We start from the raw sequence: 23,921 nt of genomic DNA, 5'->3' as shown, positions 1-23,921 counted from the left end.
ATTCAGTATGCAAGCCCTCAGGAAAGGGCTGTATTTAGTTTGATGTTGTCTAGTTGTAACGATCATATTTTCCAGTTTGGACACATGGCCCAGAAAAGGATTATTTTTCTGACATGTAGGTTCATATGAAAAACTAATAGAACACAATATTTGACATCCCCTGCCTTCCCAGTAAATTCTGATTGTGAGATCATAATACGTACACACCAAGAATATTATTAATGCTTCATGTATATAAAACAAAAATTATCTTCTGAGACAAGTGTTGGAAACATCCTTGTATTGTAAGCTACTGACCTTAAAAACGATTAACTGAATTATTGAAAATAAAAGGTTAGTTTGTGGGGTTTTGTTTTTAAAGAGATTTTTTTTTTTTTTTTAAGATTCCTGCTTTTAACATTAAGCCTTTGGAAACATAACATGTATTAAAAGAAGAGGATTGGGGCGCCTGGGTGGCGCAGTCGGTTAAGCGTCCGACTTCAGCCAGGTCACGATCTCACGGTCCGTGAGTTCGAGCCCCGCGTCAGGCTCCGGGCTGATGGCTCGGAGCCTGGAGCCTGTTTCCGATTCTGTGTCTCCCTCTCTCTCTGCCCCTCCCCCGTTCATGCTCTGTCTCTCTCTGTCCCAAAAATAAATAAAAACGTTTAAAAAAAAAAAAAAGAAGAGGATTAACAGGAAGATGGGGGATAACTTGGTTCTGCATTATGACGAATTAAAAGAAAATACATAAGGAAAGAAGGAAAAGAAAGAGATTCAACACTGTAGCACCTTACACCTAGCTCTAAGGAGAGAAAGCCATGTCAAGGGAAAAGGGAAATGAACAGAAACATGAAGGAAGGCAAAGGAGAAATGTCTCAGAGGGAATTTTCTTTTAAAGTTTTTATTTTGAAACAATTATAGATTTCACAAGAAGTTGCAAAAAATAGTACAGATTTTTCAGCCAGTTTCTCCCATGGATTGTATCTTCCATAACTCTAGTACATACTAAAGCCAAGAGACTGACATTGATGTAAAATGTTGGGATAGTCCTGTATCATTCTATCACATGTGTTAATTCATGACACCACTACCACAATCAAGATTCAGAATTATTTCAAAACCACAAAGATCTCCAGAGTGCTACCATTTTATAGTAACTCCCAAGTTACAACTCTTGGTCACCGTTCAGTTGGCCTTTGAACAATGCAGGGGCTCAGGGGACCTGCACAGTTGAAAGTCCACATACAATTTTTGACTCCTCAAAGCTCAACTACTAATAACCTACTATTGATCAGAAGACTTACCAATGACATAAACAATTAACACATATTTTGTATAGTTTATACTGTATTGTTACAATAAAGTAAGATGGAGAAAAAAATATTATTAAGAACTCTTTGTGAGTTTGAGCCCTATGTTAGCTATGGAATTTACTTAAAAAAATAGTTTGTTTTAAAAGGAAAAAATAAAATCATTAGGAAGAGAAAATTCATTTACAGTACTGTACTTACTGAAAAAAAGTTCATATATAACTGGACCTGCGTAGTTCAAACCCATGTTGTTCAAAGTTCAACGGTACTGTTTCCGTTCTTATAATTTGACATTTCAAGTATGTTACATAAATTGACTCATGTAGTATATGACTTTTTGAGATTGGCTTCTTACACTCAGCATAATGCCCTTGAGAACCATTCAAATTAATGCATATATGAACAGTCCATTTCTTTTTATTGCTGAGTAACATTCCTGGTGTATTAGGACCCTCCAGAAAAGCTAATTCAGTAAGATAAATGTATGAGCATACCTATCTGTTTAACCATTCACCTATTGTAAAAATTTTTGTTGTTTTCTGTTTTGGGCTATTAAAAATAAAACTGCAGGGTACCTGGGTGGCTCAATCAGTTAAACATCAGACTCTTGGGGTCTGCTCAGGTCATGATCTCATGGTTGTGAGATCAAGCCCCACACTGGGCTCCACGCTGAGCATGGAGTCTGCTTAGGATTCTCTCTCTCCCTCTCTTTATGCCCCTCCCCTGCTCATGCACATATGCCTGTGTGCAGGAGCACACTTGCTCTTTCCCTCAAAACAATATACATTTTAAAAATAAATAAAACTGCTATGAATACTCATTTTTTGGTGTAGGCATAAATTTTCACTTCTCTGGGATAAGTGTTCAAAAGCACGATGCTGGGTCATGTGATACATGTATATTTTTTTTTTAGGAAACTGCTTAATGATTTTTAAAGCAGTTATACCATTTTACATTCCTACTAGCAATATATGAGAACCAGTTTCTCTTTATCCTCACCAGCATTTGCTATTTCACTATTTCTTATTTTATCTCGGCTAACATTAGTAGTAGGTATGTCATGATATCTCATCATGGCCTTACTTTACACTCCCCCAATGGCTAATAATATCAAATATCTTTTCATGTGCGTATTTGCCATCTATATATTCTATTCAGTTAAATGCCTCATGTCTTTTGCTCATTTTCTAATTGCATTATTTGTTTTTGCCTGTTATATTTTAAGAGGTCTTTATATATTCCAAATATGAGTCTTTTATCAGATATGTGGTCTGCAAATATTTTCTCCTGTCTGTAGCTTGTCTTTTCATCCTCTTAACAGGGTCTGTTGCTCAGTAAATGTATTAAATTTTGGTGAAGTCCAGATTAGTCATTTTTTAATTCATGAATTTTGCTTTCGGTGTCATGTCCTCGTACTATTCACCAAGTCTATGTCCTAAACATTTTCTCCTATATTTTCTTCTAAAGGTTTTTTTAGTTTTACCTTTTATGGTTAAGTCTATGGCCTTTTTTTTGAGTTGCATATTTAGTCAATAAGGTGTGAGGCTTAGGTCAAGTTTCAATTTTTTTACCTGTGGGTATCCAATTGCTCCAGCACTCTACATTAAAAAGACTATCTTTCTTCCATTGAATTGTTTTTGTACCTTTATCAAAAAATCAATTTGGCCATACTGTATCTGGGTTCTCTATTTCAAAGGGAATTTTAAGCCCTCGGGTGGTTTTGATGTTGGGTTAAATTTTAATAAACATGTTTTCATTTTTAAGAAGTAACTTATGATCTGTCCCAATGTTCATCAGGGCAACTTACTGTAGCCCTGCTCCTAGTCCCATTGACCAAAACTCAACTTCTCCACCTACCAGCTATTCTAGTCTCTTCCTTCTGTGAATTTGGAATCTCAAGGGAAGACTTCACTGGTCTGTTTTCCTTTCTACACAGCCTTTGATCCAAAATCAGCATTGCCAACAATACATTCCTGTAGAACCTCTGATTCCTTGATCTTCTGTTGGATTCCCTCCACTGCCCATACCTGAAGTCCTTGCTAACCTCGCGTATAATATATAGGCCTAAGAACTGAACAGAATTAACATGCCATGTGCACTTATTTATTTATTTACTTACTTACTTACAATTTCACCTAAACTATAGAGTCTACCACTAAGCTTAATAAAATGTCTAGGTCTAAAAAAAAAAAAAAATGTCTAGGTCTAAATATTTCAATAGAAGTATTTAAAATACTTTTTGTTTGCATTTCATGCATGGTAACCAAAATCCTCCTGAGCAGCTCATCATTATTAAACAAAATAGCAATCTCAGACACTTATTCTACTGCTAATTAGTACTCACCATGTAACCTTATCTGACTCCTCAGTAGTTTGGCATAGCTTTTAATTCACTGAGTATCTTTAACCTCATTTCCCAAGTGGTATTCTAAGGAACACTAATTGTGAGAGACTTTAACTGGTGCTCCTAAAAATTGATTCCATACTACTAATATTCCAGACTTGGGGTAATTTTTTTCCTTCCAGCTCTATTGAGATTCACCTGGCATAATATTTGGTAAGTTCAAAGTGTAAAACATGATGGTTTGATATATGCATATATTGCAAATGGTTATCACAGTAAGGTTAGTTAATACATCCACCACGTCACATAGTTACCTTTTGTGTATGGAGAGAATTTTTGAGGTCTACTCTCAGCAAATTTCAAGGATATAATGCAGCAATATTTTAACCATAGTCACCATGCTGTACATTAAATTCCTGGAACTTATCTATAGTATAACTGGAAGTTTATGCTTTGATTACTTTTACCCATCCCTCCCCCATCATTTCCCCACCTCTAACACCCCCGCCTCACCTTGGAAATCACCTATCTTCTCTATTTCTAAGAGTTCAGTTTTTCAGATTCCACATGTAAGTTAAAATACACCGTTTGTCTTTCTCTGTCTGACATTTAATTTAGCATAATGTCCTTCAGTTTCATCCATTTTGTCACAAATGGCAGGATATCCAACTTTTTAGTGTCTGGATAATATTCCATTGTGTGTGTGGGGGTGTGTGGGTGTGTGTGTATTCTTTATCTATTCATTTGTCACTGGACACTTTGGTTATTTCCATGTGTTGGCTGTTGGAAATAATCCTTCAATGAAGTTGAGGGTGCAGATATCTCTCAAAGATACTGATTTCATTTACCTCAGATATATGCCCAGAAATGGAATTGCTGAATCATATGGTAAGCTTGGAGTAAGTCTTTTTTTTTTTTTTTAAGTCACAATCCCATTTATTTATTTATTTGTTTGTTTGTTTTAAAGCAAGCTCTATACCCAGCATGGGACTTGAACTCACAACCCTGAGATCAAGAGTCACGTGTTCCACTGACTGAGCCAGCCCTGTGCTCCATCTTGGAGTGTTTCTTAATTCTTCTTTCTTTTACCTTCCACTTGCAATCTTTAACATGTGTACAGGGATGCCTGGCTGGCTTGGTTGGAAGAGCATGTGACCCTTTAAAAAACATTTTGTTTAATGTTTATTTATTTTTGAGAGAGAGACAGAGACAGAGCATGAGCAAGGGAGGGGCAGAGAGAGGAGGCACAGAGTCTGAAGTAGGCTCCAGGCTCCGAGCTGTCAGCACAGAGCCCGATGCAGGACTCAACTCATGAGAAGAGCATGTGACTCTTGATCTCAGTATCATGAGTTCGAGCCCCATGATGGGTATAGAGATTATTTTTTAAAAAATAAACAAACTGGGGAGCCTGGGTGGCTCAGTCAGTTAAGCATCCAACTCTTGCTCTCAGCTCAGGTCATCATCTCATGGTTTGTGACGTCGAGCCCCACGGCAGGCTCGGTGCTGGTGGAGTGGAGCCTGCTTGGGTTCTGTCTCTCCTTCTCTCTGCCCCTCACCTGCTTGTGCTCTCTCTCTAAATAAATAAATAAATAAGCTTTTAAACAAACAAACAAACAAACAAACAAACAAACAAACTTGGGGCACCTGGGTGGCTCAGTCAGTTAAGCATCCAACTCTTTTTTTTTTTTCTGAAGAGAATTTTATTATAAGAAGTCAACATCCAACTCTTGATTTCACCATTCATGGGTTTGAGCCCTGTGTTGGGCTTTGTACTGGCAGTGGGGAGCCTGCTTGGGATTCTCTGTCTCCCTCTCCCTCTGTCCCTCCCCGACTAGCTCTCTCTCAAAAATAAATAAATATTGGGGCGCCTGGGTGGCACAGTCGGTTAAGCGTCCGACTTCAGCCAGGTCACGATCTCGCGGTCCGTGAGTTCAAGCCCCGCGTCAGGCTCTGGGCTGATGGCTCAGAGCCTGGAGCCTGTTTCCGATTCTGTGTCTCCCTCTCTCTCTGCCCCTCCCCTGTTCATGCTCTGTCTCTCTCTGTCCCAAAAATAAATAAACGTTGAAAAAAAATTAAAAAATAAATAAATAAATATTTAAATAAAGAAGCTTTTTTAAAAGTTATGTTCAGATATTTATTTATTTAGAGAGAGAGAGAGAGAGAGAGACAGAGTGCGAGCAGGGGAGGGACAGAGAGAGAGGGAGACACAGAATCTGAAGCAGGTTCCGGGCTCTGAGCTGTCAACCCAGCTCCAACCCATAAGCCATGACATCATGACCTGAGCTGAAGTCGGATGCTTAACTGACTGAGCCACCCAGGCATCCCAATAAATAAGCTTTTTAAAAAAGTGTTCAGAATGTGACCATTTTCCCCACCTCTCCTATTGCCACTCTGATCCAAGCCACCATCACCTGTGGCATGGATTCTTGAAATAGGCTTCTAATAGCTTCCAGGTAGCGATCAAAGCAATTGAAACAAAAGTCAGGCCACGCCTTTCTTCAAAACCGTAGAGGGACTTTCTGTGTCATTCGTAGTAAAAGCCCAAGATCTTATTATTATAACATATAAAGCCCTGTACAATAGGCACTCGAAAGGCCCTCTGACCTACCGTCCATCCCTTTACTCACTGCGTTCTAGACGCACTGGCATCTTTGGTATCCCTGCAGCGTGCCAGGCACACTTCTATCTCAAGGCCTTTGTGCTTGCTTTCCCGTGTCTGGAATACTCCTCTGTCTCCATCTCTGTCTCTTTCCCATGTGTATATCTGTCCATCTGTCTGTCTGTCTGTCTCTCTCACCTCCTTCAGGTCTTTGCTCACATGTTACTTTCTCAGTCAGGTCCTTCCTGACTACTTTATCTAAAATTTTGACACTAGCCCCTATATCTTCCTTGCTTTATTTTTCCTCCTTAGCATTTTTTTGTAAGTTTAGTATTTTATGAACTTCCTTTGGTAAATATGAATTATAAGGTGGAAAAATCCCCCAGTAAATAAGGACAATCTCCCTCTAGCTATGAACATAAACTTTATTTCCACAGTAATGTGTCCAGGAATAATTGTTCTAATTATGCAATAAATATGGATCAAATGAAATAATTTGTACTTAACTTACAAAATTAGTAAACTGTGCAATTTTTTAAAAATGTTTATTTTTGGGGCGCCTAGGTGGCTCAGTCGGTTAAGCGGCCGGCTTCGGCTCAGGTCATGATCTCGCGGTCTGTGAGTTCGAGCCCCGCGTCAGGCTCTGTGCTGACAGCTCAGAGCCTGGAGCCTGTTTCCGATTCTGTGTCTCCCTCTCTCTCTGCCCCTCCCCTGTTCATGCTCTGTCTCTCTCTGTCTCAAAAATAAATAAATGTTAAAAAAAATTTTTAAATAAATAAAAAATAAAATAAAAAATGTTTATTTTTGAGAGAGAGATAGAGTCAGAGTGCAAGCAGAGAAGGGGCAGAGAGAGACGGAGACACAGAATCTGAAGCAGGCTCCAGGCTCTGAGCTGCCATCACAAAGCCTGACATGGGGCTTGGACCCACGAACCATGAGATCATGACCTGAGCTGAAGTTGGACGCTTAACCAACTAAATCACCCAGGAGCCCCAGTAACCTGTATAATTTTTTATCTTATTTTCACCTGGAGATCTGCACTGGTCCCTACTGGGTTCCCATAATCATTCTGGCTTCCAATTTGTACTCCACTTTGGAAATGAACACATGATCATGTCACCTATATGAATCCCTTCCAATGGCTTACCATTTCCCTCAGAATAAAATCCCTTATCCTGATCTGACAGGCTCTACATGGTTTGTCCTCCTCCTTCACCACTGTCTTTCTGTCCTGCCCCAGAGCCTTTTGCAGATTGTTGCCAACTGGAGTGTTCTTCCTTGCCTTTTCTCTAGTCATCCTCTTTGTTCAGATCATAGCTAGAGAGTCACTCCCTGTGGTAGAAACTGTAGGTATCTTATTGACATATCCCACCTTTCCCTTCCTTGCTGGCAGAGCCTGACTCCTCCTACAAAGACTAAAATAATATAGGATAGTTGCTTTCCCATGCTCTTTCAAGCAACATATGGACATGCCCAAGGCCAAGGGGATCTGAAATTCCTTGTGGGAAAAAAAAGTTTCTGAAAAAAGGAGACACACAAAGAGAAATACCTCTTTTCCTGCCTTTGGATGCAATTGTATGAGGACATAATGCCTAGGGAACAAGCATAAAAATCTACCCACCAAGAAAGAATGGAATAGAGAGGAAAGAGGAAAGAGCCTAGGGTTTTAATGGCATTATGGAGCTTCTGAATCACCCCCAATCAAAATACCTCCTACTTCTTGTTGTATGAAATAAGTGTTTTAACTGTTTAAACTTTCATCTGTTAAATATCTTACAGCTGAAAACATCTTTATTGATCCTCTTACACAAGGAATGCTTCTCTGACTTCCCTGACCACTCCAACTCCTCTTCTTGTAAACCCACCAAGCACCATATCTTTCTCCTTCAGAGTACCTCCCGTGTTTCTGTCTTTTTTGTTTTTTTTTAAGTTTTTATTTGTTTATTTATTTATTTTGAGAGAGAGAGAGAGAGCAGGAGGGGCAGAGAGAGAGAGGGAGAGAGAGGGAGAGAGAGAATGCCCAATGTGGGGCTCAAACTCACAAACCGTGAGATCGTGACCTGAGCTGAAACCAAGAGTCAGTCGCTCAACTGACTAAGCCACCCAGGCAACCCCTCCCATGCTACAGTATTAATGCAGTGTAATTATCTCTTTCTCCAGAATGTAAAGCAAGTTCTATGTGGACAAGGATCATACCTGTTTTTACTGATAATTTTCCCAGCACCTAGCCAAGGCCCTGACACATAATAGGCACCAAAGAATGCATAGAATGAATGAATTAGTGAATGAATGAATGAATAAATGAATGAAGCTAACTGGAACTGTAAAAATGTGGGAAATGGGGGCGTACATTTTCTCTTTGTTATTTTTGCTTAGACAAAGGTTGTACAAATTATTTTTAATGTGATTGTTCTCTCACAAATCTTATTGGTTTCTAATATTTCATCTTTGATCAAATGCCATTTCCTGAAGATGGTGGTAGGATGTTGGGGGTTGAGGCCCATGTTGTTGGCAAGAGGCCTGAAACCATAAATCTACCTTTTACTAGGCTTGCGTTAAAAAAAGAGTTTAATAACCCCTTTCATTTCCTTATTTCTCACATTTCAAATACAGGATAGAGGCCTGAAATGAAACACAAATAATTTGCTGTGTGCATATATTGTTTTTTTCAATTGCACCCAATCTATAGATTCTACCACTAGGATTAATAGATGTCTAGGTCTAAATACCATTTTATTATTTCATATAGAAGTATTAAAATGTGAACTGATTTTACTTTTTGCTTGAATTTCAAGCATGGTGGCCAAAAGAAACATTTAGTTTAGACTTTCTGATGGCATGTGAAATTTACAGTGGATCTGAAGTTGTCTGGTTTTAATTTTTTCCCCTTGCACATGGGTCTTCAATAAAGCATCCAGAAGAAAATAAATTAAAACCAGACATTTCTATCAGAGGTTTCACATGCAATCGCTACAGACATGAAAAAAATTCCACCATCACTTATTGGCTACAAACTAATATTTTAAATCACATCTTATTTTTCACTGCTAATTTAATTGAAAACCTTGAATTAATACCTTATCTTCTTAGAAAATTATCATGACATCTGGCAGGACTGCTGAGGCTTTGGCAACAAATGAAATAATTTCTACCTAGAGTGAAGAACTGCCACTTGAAATTATTTTTGAAAAACAAAGGGTACAGACAATCAAAATTCCTAAGAACTCATTTTCCCACATACATATGATCACATGCCCCATCACAGTCTGGAGTTCCAATCCTAAATTTTCAACTGTTTATAGGTCATTCTCAAACTTAACATGTAAAGAAAACCAAACTAATTGTATTCCTTCCTTTTCTCTTACCCAAAGCATATCTATTCTTCCCATGCAGTATTGTCTATCTTGGCAAAATACCACCATCTTTCTTCCAATATGTGATGTTATCAACTGTAAAATACATCATTATTTTCTATACTGTTAACTACAGAAAAATGGAGCCATTAAACCATGACACATTACCAACTGTATTATATATACTGATTTCAGAGAGACAAAGTGTAGGAAAATGCACATTTTAGAAGCAAAGAAATACAACAATTGCCTAATCTAATCTATTTTCTCCCCTTTGTTCTTAATACTAGAAACCCATTATTTACTGGTCTCTAGAAAAAAAGACCTTATTTTTCAGCCTTTGCATTGCTAAAATAGCCATGTAACAAGTTCTGGCCAATTAAACGTAAGAAAAAAGGATCATGTGACAACTTCTGGGAAATTTCCTTTAAACATAGAGAGCAGTTGTACTTCCTTTCCTCCCCCTTCTCTTTACTTACTTCTATCATCTTGCTACCTCAGTACACATGTGAAGACTCAGATCATAAAGTCAAGATCTCTATGATGAGCAAATAATGAGGTAGAAGGAGACTGGATACTCCAACCACCCTTTGATTCCATAAGACCTGCCGATCCACTGATTCCGCCACCATTTCTCTGGTCTTCACTTCCTTGATGAAGGCTCTCCCCACCTTATTCAGATTAAATTCCCTGGCCAATTATCATGTTCATTTTCTTGCTTACACTCACAACTCCCTTGCCCCTCTCTCAGTATTTTTGTACTCAGCAAAACTGCCACCCAAGTCAAGTCTAACTCTCTTTCTGTCCTGCACCCACACCCATGCAGCTGAACATGACTGGGGAAAAGCACAAAACCATACTGATTTCTCTCTCTTGACCACAAACCTCCAATTGACCCTTAACACTATTTGACAATCATATTATACTTTCCTATATTCTAGATTCATACATTCCTAATCTTGTTCATTCTCCCATTTTAGTAAATGACTCTTTCATACCTTCTCTCTCCTCAAACTTCTATTACCTCTTCTCCTATTCTTTTTTTTAAGACTTTTTCTTTTTCTTTTTATTTGAGAGAGAGAGAGAGAGAGAGAGAGAGAGAGAGAGAGAATCTCAAGCAGACTCTATGCTCAGCTCAGAGCCTGAGGCAGGGCTGGATGCCACAACCCTGGGATCATGACCTGAGACGAAATCAAGAGTCGGATGCCCTACCAACTGAGCCACCCAGCAGCCCCTATTCTTTTCAGCTTAATTTTTTATTACACAGCCCCAAGATCAAGAGTCTCATGCTCTACCAAGTAAGTCCATCAGGCACTCCTATCCTCACTTCTTCCTGATGACTTTCCTACTTCACTGAGAAAATTGAATTAATCAGAAGAAGACTTCTTTGGACACCCACCACCATATCACTTACGAGCAGCGACACTTCTATATTACTCTGCCTTCCCCCAGTTACCACAGATGAACTATTCATGCCCTTATATAAAGCAAATCTCTCCACTAGTGTACCAAGTCCCATCCCATCTGGAACCATCTGCTTGAGAACATTGTTCCAGTAATTCCGCTCCTTCTTTTCTATACCATAAATATTTCACCATTTCATGAAACATTCTTCTCAGTTTATAAGCATGCTGTCCTTTCTCCCATTTTATTTTATTCTTTTTAAAAGTTTATTATTATTATTTTTTTTTTATTTTTAGTAATCTCTATACCCAATGTGGGCTCTTCTGATTGAGTCAGCCTTTCTCCCATTTAAAAAAAATAAAACTTACCTTGACTCAATTTATCACACCAACTACTGCCCCGTTTCTTTACAGCAATAATCCTCTGAAGAGTTGTCTATATACACTGTCTCCCATTTTCCCATTCTTTGTTCAACTCACATGGGCATTCTTTCTCTCCAACCTCTTCACTGAAACTGCTCTTTCAAGGTCACCAATGTTCATGTTGCTAAAGCCAGTGATCATTTCTCAGACTTCATGTTATTTGACCTATTATTTGGCACAATTGATTACTCAGTGCTTAATACACCCCGTTCACTTGGTTTTCTGGAACACCTTACTGTCCTGGTTTTCCTCTACTTCATTTCTATGCCCCTTCTCAAACTCCAGTGCTGGTTCCTCCTTCTTTCCCAAACTTGTTAATGTTGGAGTGCCCCAAGACTCAACCTTCAGACTTGTTTTTATCTCCCTTAACAACTTCATTCAGTCTCATGACTTTTAAGTTTATTTATTTACTTTGAGAGAGAAAGAGTGTGCACAAGCAGGGGAGGGGCAGAAAGAAAGGAAGAGAGAGAGAGAATGCCAAGCAGGCTCCCACTCCACCCTGAGCCTGATATGGGGCTTGATTTCACAACAGCAAGATCATGACCTGAGCTGAAATCAAGAGTCATATGCTTAACCTCAGTCTCATGGCTTTAAAATATCATCTATCTACCAACAGCAATCAAACCTTTATCTCTAGCTGAGTGTTTTCTCATGAATTTCCACTTATTTACTTAATTTCCTCACTTGAATATTTAATAGATATCACAAATTTATCATGTCCAAAACAGAATTTCTGATCTCCCCAAAATCTGTTCAACCTATAGACTTCTCCATCTTAACTTTGTCATTTCAGTTGTTCAAGCTAACAAAACTTTAGATTCCCCCTTGTCTCAGGAATGCTAGTTCTGAAACATGTTAGGATGTTTCTGAAAACAATTCCATACTATAGAGTGGGCACAAAAAGTCCCTATACATAAGATTCTACAACAGTCAAAGGCTTAAAAACAGCTACCAGAAACTTCTTTAGTGACTTTCAATCACTAGCACTGAATGATGTCCAGATGAACATAAGGAAAAAAAATTGTGCAGATATTAGAGGAGCAAATGCAGGTAACTCCTCACTACCATGCTTTCAGACTTTTAACCACTTTGTATATCCCTAGTTAGAGATTCACAACATCATTGGAGTCTTCCTTAACTCCTCTCTTTCTCTCTCACCCTAAATTCCTTTGGCTCTGCTTTCAAAGTATAACTCTACTATGACCACTTCTCATAACCTCTACTGCAAGATCCAAGCTACCATCATCTCTTGCCTAGAATGCTGTTAGCTTCTTTTAATATGTCTCCCTTCTTTGTCTTTGTCCCCTACACTGTATTCTCAACACAGCTGCTACAATGGTCCTTTTTAAATACAAGGCAACTCATGTCACCCCCTTGCTCAGAACCCTCCAATGGGTCCTTACATTAGAGATGATCTGGTTCTACTACCTGTCTTACCTTATCTGCTATTCTTTCTTTCCTCACTCTGGTTTCTTCAGCATGCCAGGCATTTTCTCACCTTAGGGCCTTTGCATTGATTGTTCCCTCTGCCTGCAATACACTCCCCCCCCCCACCCCCACCGCTGACCCCCCAGATATCAACATGGCTAACTCCTTCCTCTGATAGGTCTTTGATCAAATGTCACCTTTTCAATGAAGACTTCCCCTGACATACATACCAGTCAATGTCCTGCCGGTAAAACAGAAACTACCATTCCAAACAGAAGAAATTTAATTCAGGCAATTGTTTACACAGGTGATAGAATTGCTGAAGAGCCAAACAAGGGAGATCATGAAGCAACTCAGATATCAGAATCATCAGGAGCTGCTGTCACCTTGGGGCTAAGCACCACAGGAAATAAATGGTTTTCTCAAAGGTCCAAAGTGGGGGCAATCCAGTGGGATCTGGACCCAGAGCAAGGGATGCTGAGCAGGAGCTGGCACCAGGGAAGGAGAAGCAATCCAATAAGAATGGGAATAGAATCATGGAAGAAGTGCCAGAGATCACGCCCCATGCTGGAGAGGGGGGCAGATAAATATCTCAACTTGCCCTCCAGTCTGCCAGTTGTCTCCCATTAACTGAACCCACCTAAAAGCCTGAAGTCAAGAGAACCTGGAAGATGTTGTTCCTTATGAAATGGTAGAGCAGGTAAGTCAGGGAAGGAATCTAGGAGAAGCTGGTGAAAATTCAGCATACCTCCCTATCTAAAATTGCAAGATCCCAAACCCCATATCTACCACATAGTACCAGTAGCCTTTACCCTGATCTATTTTCCTATCTATCCGAATTCCTGGTTATAAGCAACAAAAAGCCTTTTGTGATTATAAAAAAAAGAAGTTTGAATGAAAACATTGAGTAGCAAATAGAATCACAGAAAGTCGGAAGAACTGAGCTCAACTAAAAAGGGGCAGTAACATGGGAAGCTAGACAGAAAGCAGGGACAAATCTAAAGCATGCCACAGAAACTTGCTATGTTAAACATAGATCCACAATTGCCTTGTGTGTCACCGGACACTAGACTCCACTACTGGAACCATGACAACTCTGTCCATGAAAACTGGGTATCACTGCTGCCACTACTGCCATCTGTCTCCATAATAGGTTCTCTGCTGCCCTGGGCCCTCAGGATCAATGGCTCCCTATTCAAAATCCAGGGCAAATACGTCTGAATGCCTGAGTCTGGATATGCACATGCTTGTATCCTAGTTGCATAGCAGGCTGGGAAAGGGTACATGTTATTTTTAGGTTTCCTGGTGAGAAGCGGTCTACACTTCTCATCAATATTTATAAGGTGGTAATTTCCAAACATGCAAAGGGGATTTACATGCTAAGCAGCCAAAAAATTACAAATGTTCATGGTATATTTGTATATATCCAAAAGTCTGTAACTTTTTTCTCTTGGATACCCTTTACACTATCTCGTCCTTTTAGAAAAGTACAATGCAACCTTCAAGACTCAGCTTAACAGTTCTTTCATTTAATGTCCTTCCCCCACCACGGGTATCTATCTATCCATCAGTCTTTCCTTTCTACCACTACTGCATTTTATACAAATTTCTATTATGACACTATTAAAAATAAAAGAGTAAATCTTATATGCCTACTCTGTGCTGAATAATGTGCTAAGTGCTTTACATGTTTCACTGAATCTTTTTTTTTTTTAAATTTTTTAATTTATTTTGGGAGAGAGAGAGAGAGTAAGTAGGGGAGGGGCAGAGAGAGAGAGGAGAGAGAGAATCCCAAGCAGGCTCCACGCTGACAGCAAAGAGCCTAACATACCTGACCTGAGCTGAAACCAGGAGTTGGACGCTTAACTGACTGAGCCACCAAGGCGCCCCATTCACTGAATCTTTAATCATCCCTACAATGTGAGTACTAATGTTTTCTTTGTGTTGCATATGAATATTGTACTTGTACAGAAGACAAAGTAACTTGAACAAGCTGATTACTGCTAGATACTGACAAAAACAAAATATGAAGCCCAGTCCATCACATCCCAGAATCCATATTTTTAACCATATGAGAGATACACAGCTTTTAAAATATTTGTATGTGTGTATGTATACAATGTGTATACGCACACATAGAACCGAGAATGGAAAATGTTGATAATTATTGACACTGGTTAATGAGTATTTATGGGTTTATTATACTATTCTCATATGTTTTAAATATTAAAATCTGGGGCACCTGGGTGGTTCAGTCTGTTAAGCTTCTGACTCTTGGTTTTGGCTCAGGTCATGATCTCATGGTTCATGGATTTGAGCCCTGCGTTGGGCTCTGTGCTGACAGTGTGGAGCCTGCTTGGGATTCTCTCTCTTTCTCTGTCCCTCCCAGGTGTCTCTCTCTCTCTCTCTCTCTCTCTCAAAAAATAAATGAACTTTATTAAAAAAATTAAAGTTAAAATTAAAACTCATATGCACACATGTCCTAAACATTTTTTTTTTTTTTTTTTTAAGACAAATCTTGAGACCTCCTGGGTGGCTTAGTTGGTTAATCGTCTGACTTCCGCTCAGGTCATGATCTCACTGTTGGTGGGTTCAAGCCTTGCATTGGGCTTGTGCTGACAGCTCAGAGCCTGGAGCCTGCTTCAGATTCTGTGTCTCCCTCTCTCTCTCTGCCCCCCTCCCACTCACACTCTCTCTCTCTTTCAAAAATAAATAAACATTAAAAAAGAATTTTTTAAAAAAAGACAAACCTTGGACATCATATATTTAACTCATTAATGAGCAGAAGTTCATAGAATTCATTCTAGGATCCCACGATTAAAATAACTCAGTTATGCTCAGTTCCTACGGAGTCGTTTCCCAGTACCAACTTGTACCCAGTACAAGGAAGCAGACTGGCCCATCTTGGGTTAGATCTCCACTCCTGCCAATCAACTGCACTAGGTGGCAGAACTCCATGGACTAGGTATGGCTGCCTTTGCCCACCCTTCAGAAAAAAACAAATTCTAAGGAAACTGTATGACCCAGGTGGATATCCCAACTTTTGCCTAAGAGATGTAGGTTTTATTTTTCTCCTGAACCCATAAAAGAAAGTAAAGACTTTATTATTTTTTTTTAATTTCTTTTTTATTTTTATTTTTGGGACAGAGAGAGACAGAGCATGAACGGGCGAGGGGCAGAGAGAGAGGGAGACACAGAATCGGAAACAGGCTCCAGGCTCTGACCCATCAGCCCAGAGCCTGACACGGGGCTCGAACTCACGGACCGCAAGATCGTGACCTGGCTGAAGTCGGACGCTTAACTGACTGCGCCACCCAGGCGCCCCAGAAAGTAAAGACTTTAAAATGTTTTTTGATGATGAACACAATTGGGTTTATTGAGAAACAAGACTGACCTGTAGTTATTTGTAGATCAGAAAACATTTGTCTCTGGTACATTTATTTTCCTTTTATTAGTTAAGATGATGCCAATGGCTTCAACCAATAAGCCCTAAATTTTTAGTGTCTTAGCAAAGGAAGAGTTTATTTCTCACATGTCACTAACATAAAGTGTTCCCAGTCAGGCCAGGGACCCAGGCTGTATCCTCCTCAAGGACCTTGGAGAACTTTGCGTTTAGTAAGTAGATAAGAAAATATACCAGACTGATGTCGTGGAAAGGTTTTAATCTTTCAGACTTGGAAGTGGCACACATCACTTCTATCCACATTCCAAGGTCCATAATTCAGTCATATACTCATACTTAACTACAAGAGGAATTCTGGGGAAAGTAGTCTATCTATGTGCTTTGAAGGAAAAGGAAACGGACTTTGGTTAACACATGATGGTCTCTGCCACAGTTTACTCTTCTGATCACTAAGTATCTCTTTTCTCTTTTTCCCTTATACAAAGAAGACACTCATACCCTTCCCGAGGAAAACAAAACGAAACAAAAATGTTTCATGCAGACAGTGCATCCCGATGAAGTTGATATTGATGTACGAACATGTAGCCTACCAACATGAACTAAAAAGACGAGTTTTATGTCCCCCGCTGCCATCATCCTATACATTCAAATTAAGATGGTGGAATAGGGACAGATAACTGCAATCAACATTCTTATTCAGGAAAGGAAAGGATTAGAGATACACAGCAATCAACACTCTTTGCAACTTTGAAGTTTTGTTGAGCAGACATTATGAAAGTCCTTACCTTGATTAAATCCGGATTCTTCTCTCTAGTAGAAAGTCCCTTGTCTATTCTCGTTTCTTACTGCTTGCTCCTGATGTGCAAGTTTGGGCTTGTAACTGTGTTAATAGTTCGATTCCTTCAAAATCACAGTACATTTCTGATTTATGTTCTTTTCAGTCAGTTCCATGTGTCAGTAGCCGCACCTAAAGGTCCTTTCTAGACGTAACTCTCAAGCCTCATTGTTTTTTGCTTCCTTGCCTCTTGTAGTAAATAGTGTTCCAGTTAAACGCAGCTACTGAGTGCCCCTCACTGATTTCTTGCAAGGCAGAGATGAGATGTCCCACAGAGCTATTTCCCAATTATACAATTGTTAGCAGATAAATAAATGGTTGTGTTTTAATCTACTAAATTGGGGGTTGTTTGTGAAACAGCAATAGATAATTATAACTGGCCAACTACCTTCAGGGCACCTGCACTTCGACTAGGAAGGCCACACCTGTAATCTGATTTTTTAATAATATTAATAATACTATTAATATTTAGGCAGAAACAACAGATGTAAACTATGACTATCCTGAGCAAACTAGAACACAGCAGTTTTATAGCCTTTTGTTACTCAAAACCTTTTTTTTTTCTTTCAGTCTTCGTTCCTTTCCCAAAGAGTTTAGAAGTAGCTGACTTTTGCAATTTTTACAGGAACTAAGTTTCTGGCCTCTATCCTCTTTCATTTCCGTTTACGAACTGTGATTCTTTTCTGAGTACATCGGTTTCTTGTGATAACTTGCTGAACGTAGTGGCCATTTCTTTCCCATCACTTCTGCTGGTGCTAAAGATTCAGAGGTTATATGGTCTTCTTTCAAGCTATCGCTGGAGATAGTTTGCCCATGTGTTTTGCTTCTATGTAACATAATTCTCTGTGTCCAGCCCCCGATAACAGTTTCCTCACCATGGGATGTTCAACCACGAAGGCAATTCACAAATTTTCAATTGTTAATTTTGGCTGTATCCCACTCCCAATACTAAATGTGCAATGGCTCAACAATAATCAAAGTTTATTTCTCACTCACTTAAAGCCCCAAATGTGTATTCCTCGATGGGGGGCCGTTCTCCTCTTTGCAGTGTTTCTGGAATAGAGGCTAGTTCTGTCTTGTGGCTCTGCACTTTTGATGGTAAGTTTTCAAAGTCACCATGTTCAGAGTCAGGCTGGCAGATGGAGAAACGGCAGAAAAGATCATATGCAGGCGACTTTTATGGGCCAGGCCTGGCAACGAAGCACATCCTATTGGCTACATACGTCCTATTAGCTGACACTCAGTCACATAATTATACCTAACTGCAAGGAAGGCAGGGAAGGATCAATGGTCTAGCTGTGTGCCCAGGGGAAAAAAAGAAAAAAAAAAAAAAAAAAAAGGAAGAAGAAACAAGTTTTCTGAAAAGCCAGCCAATCTGCAACACTAGGTCCCAGAAGTAACAAGATATTCTTAGTTTTCAGTTATTCACTCATTAGAAATAAAGGCAAATTTGTGGATAATATAAATGTCGGTAATCTAAAAAGCATTGCTCATCAAAACTTTGGTAGGTATTTTCTCTCCGCATTTGAATATGTATGTGACTGGTATTCTTGGAATATCCCTCTCACCAAATAACAGGCATTATATAGATCTCATTCCTGTAAGGCTGAGCAACTGATAGGTTTGTAATTCAGTCACCCCTCACCAGCTCTTCCTCTGGTAACACCGGCAGACTAATCTAAAGTGTATCACTTCCTGAATCTTCTTTGGAAAGAAATGTTCTATTCCAATAAACTTCCCTGTTGGTTTGCTGGCTAAATGTAAAGGAAAAATAAAACATACTTTAAAAACATAACTAGTGAGTATAGAATCAGATATCATCTGGTCCACTTCCTTTAATTTTCAATACTATGGGTGCTGGTCATTAACAGGCACAAAAAGGATATATTCAAGATATGCAAAAGAAATCAGTGCTGGGTAATAAAGAGTTCACTATACAAAAAAGAAAGAAAGAAGGAAAGAAAGAAAGAGAAAGAAAGGGAAGGGCTATAAACATTTTTATAGTTAATTCAGTTTTGAAAACTTGCTTTCAAAGTGTAATTGTCACTGCTCTGTGTAGAACGTTTAAAAATGAGGAACATGATAAAAGCTGCCAAAGGTTTTTCCAAACAGATTAGATTTGTCTTTTTAAACTCTTCAAACCTAATCACGAGAGAAGCTCGCAATTTTATTTGCCGAGCCTTCTTTTTTTTTTTCTCACTGCTCAGGAGTTCCACTAAAACTGTACCTCTTTTCGGGCATTAAAGGAGTGAGCAAAAAGAGCCAATAGATTATATTACCAGAAGGAATATTAATTTCTGGAAGACATCAAGATTCCAAAGCTTGCCTTGAAATCATCAGTTAGTCACGTGGCCCAATGGCAACAATTGAGGAAAGCAGGATGGAGCTATCCCATGCCACTAAAAGGCTTAGCATACTAATGGCCCTTTGACACTAGCAGCCATTCAGAAATCAGACTTTGTCATGCTGAAGAATAGACCACTCACCCCCAACAGGAAGCATTGGAGAGGCAAACGTGACAGTAATTCCCTGTCAGATAAAACTGAGGTATTGTTTTGGATTCCATCATATGTGACAAGAATGACCCAGTCATAAATTTAAAATATTCTTTCTTTACCTGTTAGCCACTCTATGTTAGAGCTAAGTATCTGTGACAGGTTAAGGTTAACAGTTTTGAGAATCTAGGTGTTTTTGAACAGGTCGTGAAGATTGGGATACGGCTACCTGCTGTATTTTGATAATCTAAATATTGTTAAAGATTACAGCTACCTAAGAAAAACTGATCAAGATTCAAAGTGTTTTCTACCTTTCCTTAGCTAATAGAAGCTGGAAGGTAGTGTGAGAAAATAAAGCCAAGTGGGAAATAATCTGCTTTAGAGTTATTTTTCTCTGTATTTATGCAGCTTTAAATGACCTTGTATTAACATGCAACAAAACACTTGAAACAATTCAGTGGAAAGGCAGCATAAAAACCCAGTAATAGTCCATGGAAACTTGGGGAGGTGGGGAACTCACACATTAACACATCAAAACTAATTTGAAGAGGATTTAATTGATCCGTGGGCTGTCAAAAGAAGACTTCGGCTGGTAAATTACAAGTGGTTGTCTGCTCATTACCTTTTTTCTTTTAAAAACAGGGAGATATAACCAGTGTTTTATCTGTTTATATTTATTTATTATTTCCCACTTTCTGTATTCGGTACCTTATTTTGTCCAATTATCTTGTGTTTGAATCATTTTTCAAAGGGGGAAATATTTATTTCAGGGAGATTATCTCTCGTTCCATGAAAGAGGAAAAAACAGGTTCAAATCAGGGAGACTTCATCAAAGAGACTTGTAATCCCTATTGTGTCTGTGTATTCTTCCCATCGGTTTAGAGAATGTGATAAATATCTCTTTGAATCAAGCGTTGGCATTTACTTTTTCAGGCTCCAACAATTTAAATGTGGTGCAAAAATAGGATATTCAGATACAGTAATTTACTACATTGAGTTGCTTTTTTTAGTGTGAAACACTACTTTTGGTTCTTTTTTAAAACGTCCCTTTTTGCTGGAAGTAGATTAATTTTTCTTCTATAATTTTAATTTTATAACACCATGTTTTGGGGGAAAAAAAGAAAAATAAAATAAGATCATTCTTTGTGACCTAACACATTTCACTGAACCCAAAAATGAATAATTGCAAAAGAAAGACAAGCCTTTTAAAGTTTCATTTAGCACTGAAAACCTTCCCCAGATCCTCAGCTCCAGCTACCTTCTCTTGCAAAAAGAGCAAAAAGATAGGTTATTTCAGAGTTTTTGAGCAGCAACTAGTTTGTAGAACTATAGAACTTAGTTCTCTTGATTGCTCAGTTATCAAAAATTTTAAAACGATTAATTTTTTAAATTGTAATTTGGTTGTCCTGACCCTCTTGCCAAGTTTCCACATGGTTTTAATTTAATGTTCCCCAACTGGTATCTTTATTACTCCATGCTTCCCTCTTATTGAGATATACAGGTTTATTAGGTTTTTATTTTCTAAACAAAAAGACTGATGCCAGTCATGAATAGGTTGGAAACTATTAAATGATTTCTTGAAAGTTTTTCTTTTCTTAATTTCAAAGACTGTGAGGGCAGTTTTCTTAACAGGGGAGGGAAATGTATATTTTGAAGGATAACATTATCTGGAGGATAGATACATGTTATGAATTTTGTTTTATTGTTCTGGAAGAGAGGGAAAAACACCTTATTTTAAAATTAAATTTGATATTGTGGGTGATTTATGAAATCTGGGGCTTATTCATTTTCTAGTAAGCATCCGTAAACATTTAAAATTGTACAAAACATTTGTAATAAAGGTATAATATTGTGAAAATACCCATAAGATTACTACATACATAAAGTCTTTTGAAATAATAAAAAAAATTATTTCAGCTTTATCTGATTTTTTGATGCGCTGAAACGAATTCTTAGTAACTATGTTTTGCTTACCTTACCAGTCCATACCTTTTAAAATATTGCCCTACCACACCTTTAAAAATATTACTTTCTTTTTGGGACTTGAATGTTAAAGAGAACTGGTGAAATGAACAGTATTTTAAAAACTATGATCGAAGGCATTCTATGACATTCTATCACATGTTTTCCTTGCCTCTTCTGCGATCTCCATCAGGTGCTGAGACACCCCGGGCAAAGCCGGAGGCTCATTTCCCAAGAGCGACTGGTCTCAGTGATACTGATGACGACTTACTACACTTTCCAGCCGGACTTTCTTCTCTACTGGGAGGTTTTATTTACTCCACCCGCGCAGCCCACCAGGCACTCAAACCACAAGAAAAACGTGGCCAATTTCTCTTTGGAGCATCAGTTTTGCGCTAGCATAAGGATGTTTAAACCTCATTTTGCATTAAAATGACAGATACCTTATGGAATACAATGCAAAACTCTCATAATGTTTTAATTCAAACATGAGACTTTGAAGAAATTTCAGGATTGTGAGGGCCTTGCAGATTTTTTCATTCTGCAGCTAGGGTGCTTAAGTAGAAAAGTGTGAGAAATAGTGAATTAACACACAGAAAGGTGTAATCTTTTTTTTTGTTTTCTTTCCCTAGCTTTATAGTAGTTCGCATATATACACCATTATCTTCAAGGAGTTTTCCTTATCCAAATTCTTCTATCTCTAAAAAACCCCAAGTTCTGAAGCCAGGGCTTTTTAACAAAAGAAGACCTGGAACAGCAGCATGAATTCCACTGAAATCCAAAATGAATGGTATTTCAAGGATATTGCAGTACTGAGTCACATGTAGGGGAGTAATATTGTTGTTACTATTTTTCTCCTTTAAAAAAAGGAAAATGTTTTCATACTTCTAAATATATTTATTTATTTGGAAAAAATAAACAATATTGAAAAAGAAAAAGATGGAACTAAAATTCACCCCAGGTTCTTATCAACCTGAAATTAATGCTGCTCATTGAACAAAATATTTATTCAATGCTCACTATATGGCAGAGACATCTTTCTACACACACACATACACACACACAATTTTATGTAAACAAGGACATACCATACATGCTGTTCTAGTACTTGCTTTTTTATAATAGAAAGATGTCACAGACAACAAATATACCTATATCATCATTTTTAATAGTTGTCTAGTATTTCTTTTTGCAGTGCTAGGCTACTTAACCATTGCTGTTATGGCCTTTGTCAATGTCTTACCTCCACACCAATCTTTGGAGACTGAAGCTTTCTCATGTTTACTCTGAACATAAGTATTTCTGACATTTCATGATTTTTTGACTGCAAACTGCAAAAGACAGTCCTTGTACATATTTATGAGTTTATGTATTCATATATGAATGTATGTTTACAATATGTATATATGCTTGACATATGTATTGCCATATTTATTTTTAAGTCTTACTCTTGATGTAAAATTATCCTCTCCACAGGTTATGATAAGAAAACAAATATCTTTAGCAATTCCATCAGATAATAGGTTATTTGCAAATCAAGCCTGCATAAGGTCTCTACTTATGACACAGTCATTTCCTTTGCAAGTTGTCTTTCCGAACTGTAACCACTGCCTTGACGATGAATACACCTAACTGGATCTTAATTCGCAGAAAAAAATGCACAACTTCAGCATGTCTTCCTTGGTTATTCTTGTCCCTTTCTTTGTGCTTCATCTTCTCATGGAGTTAATCACCCAAACTGAATTTCCTCTGGGGAAACTGTATGCACATTTTCTGCATAATCTCTTGAGGTTAAAGGCTTTGAGGATCTTTGTACATAATGGAAGAGGAGAGTCCTTTGACTACAATTGTCTTAATCCTTAAGATGTTTTGTGTGGAGTGAATGGGGAAGCCATCATTTCTTCTAAGGCTTCCTGGGACAGAATCTGCAAGATATTTGCTTCTTGGTGATTTTATTGAGTAATGCATTGAATAGATGAAGTTAATAATTACTAAATAAGCACATGCTAAATAAGTTCTCTGTAACTATATTTTAAGGTTAATTGGTACCCTCAGGTTATATCTAATTATATGTGACAACATTTCATAATGAAAAAGGCATTTGTCTTGTTGAACTGAGCAATTTCTTCAATTGATGATGCAGGTTGAACAACATTACTCCTAGCTGGGTTTGGCACATTAAAAAATTTTCTTATTGTAGGGAGAATTTTATTTTTTCCACCATATTTTACATAGAGACAGGCTTTTGCTTAATAATTATTTTGTTCCTAATATCTTGATCTTAAACCAGAGTTCATACGGAAGTCTCTTAGAAATGGAATTATAAAATTATTTCATGCTGTATGTAGCTAGATTTAACACAGAGTCAAAGGAACAGTCTCTCCTTT

The sequence above is a fragment of the Herpailurus yagouaroundi genome, unplaced genomic scaffold (genome assembly GCF_014898765.1).
Source record: "Herpailurus yagouaroundi ecotype Mexico unplaced genomic scaffold, PumYag 29, whole genome shotgun sequence".
NCBI lineage: Eukaryota > Metazoa > Chordata > Mammalia > Carnivora > Felidae > Herpailurus > Herpailurus yagouaroundi.
This window is presented reverse-complemented; position numbering follows the sequence as displayed.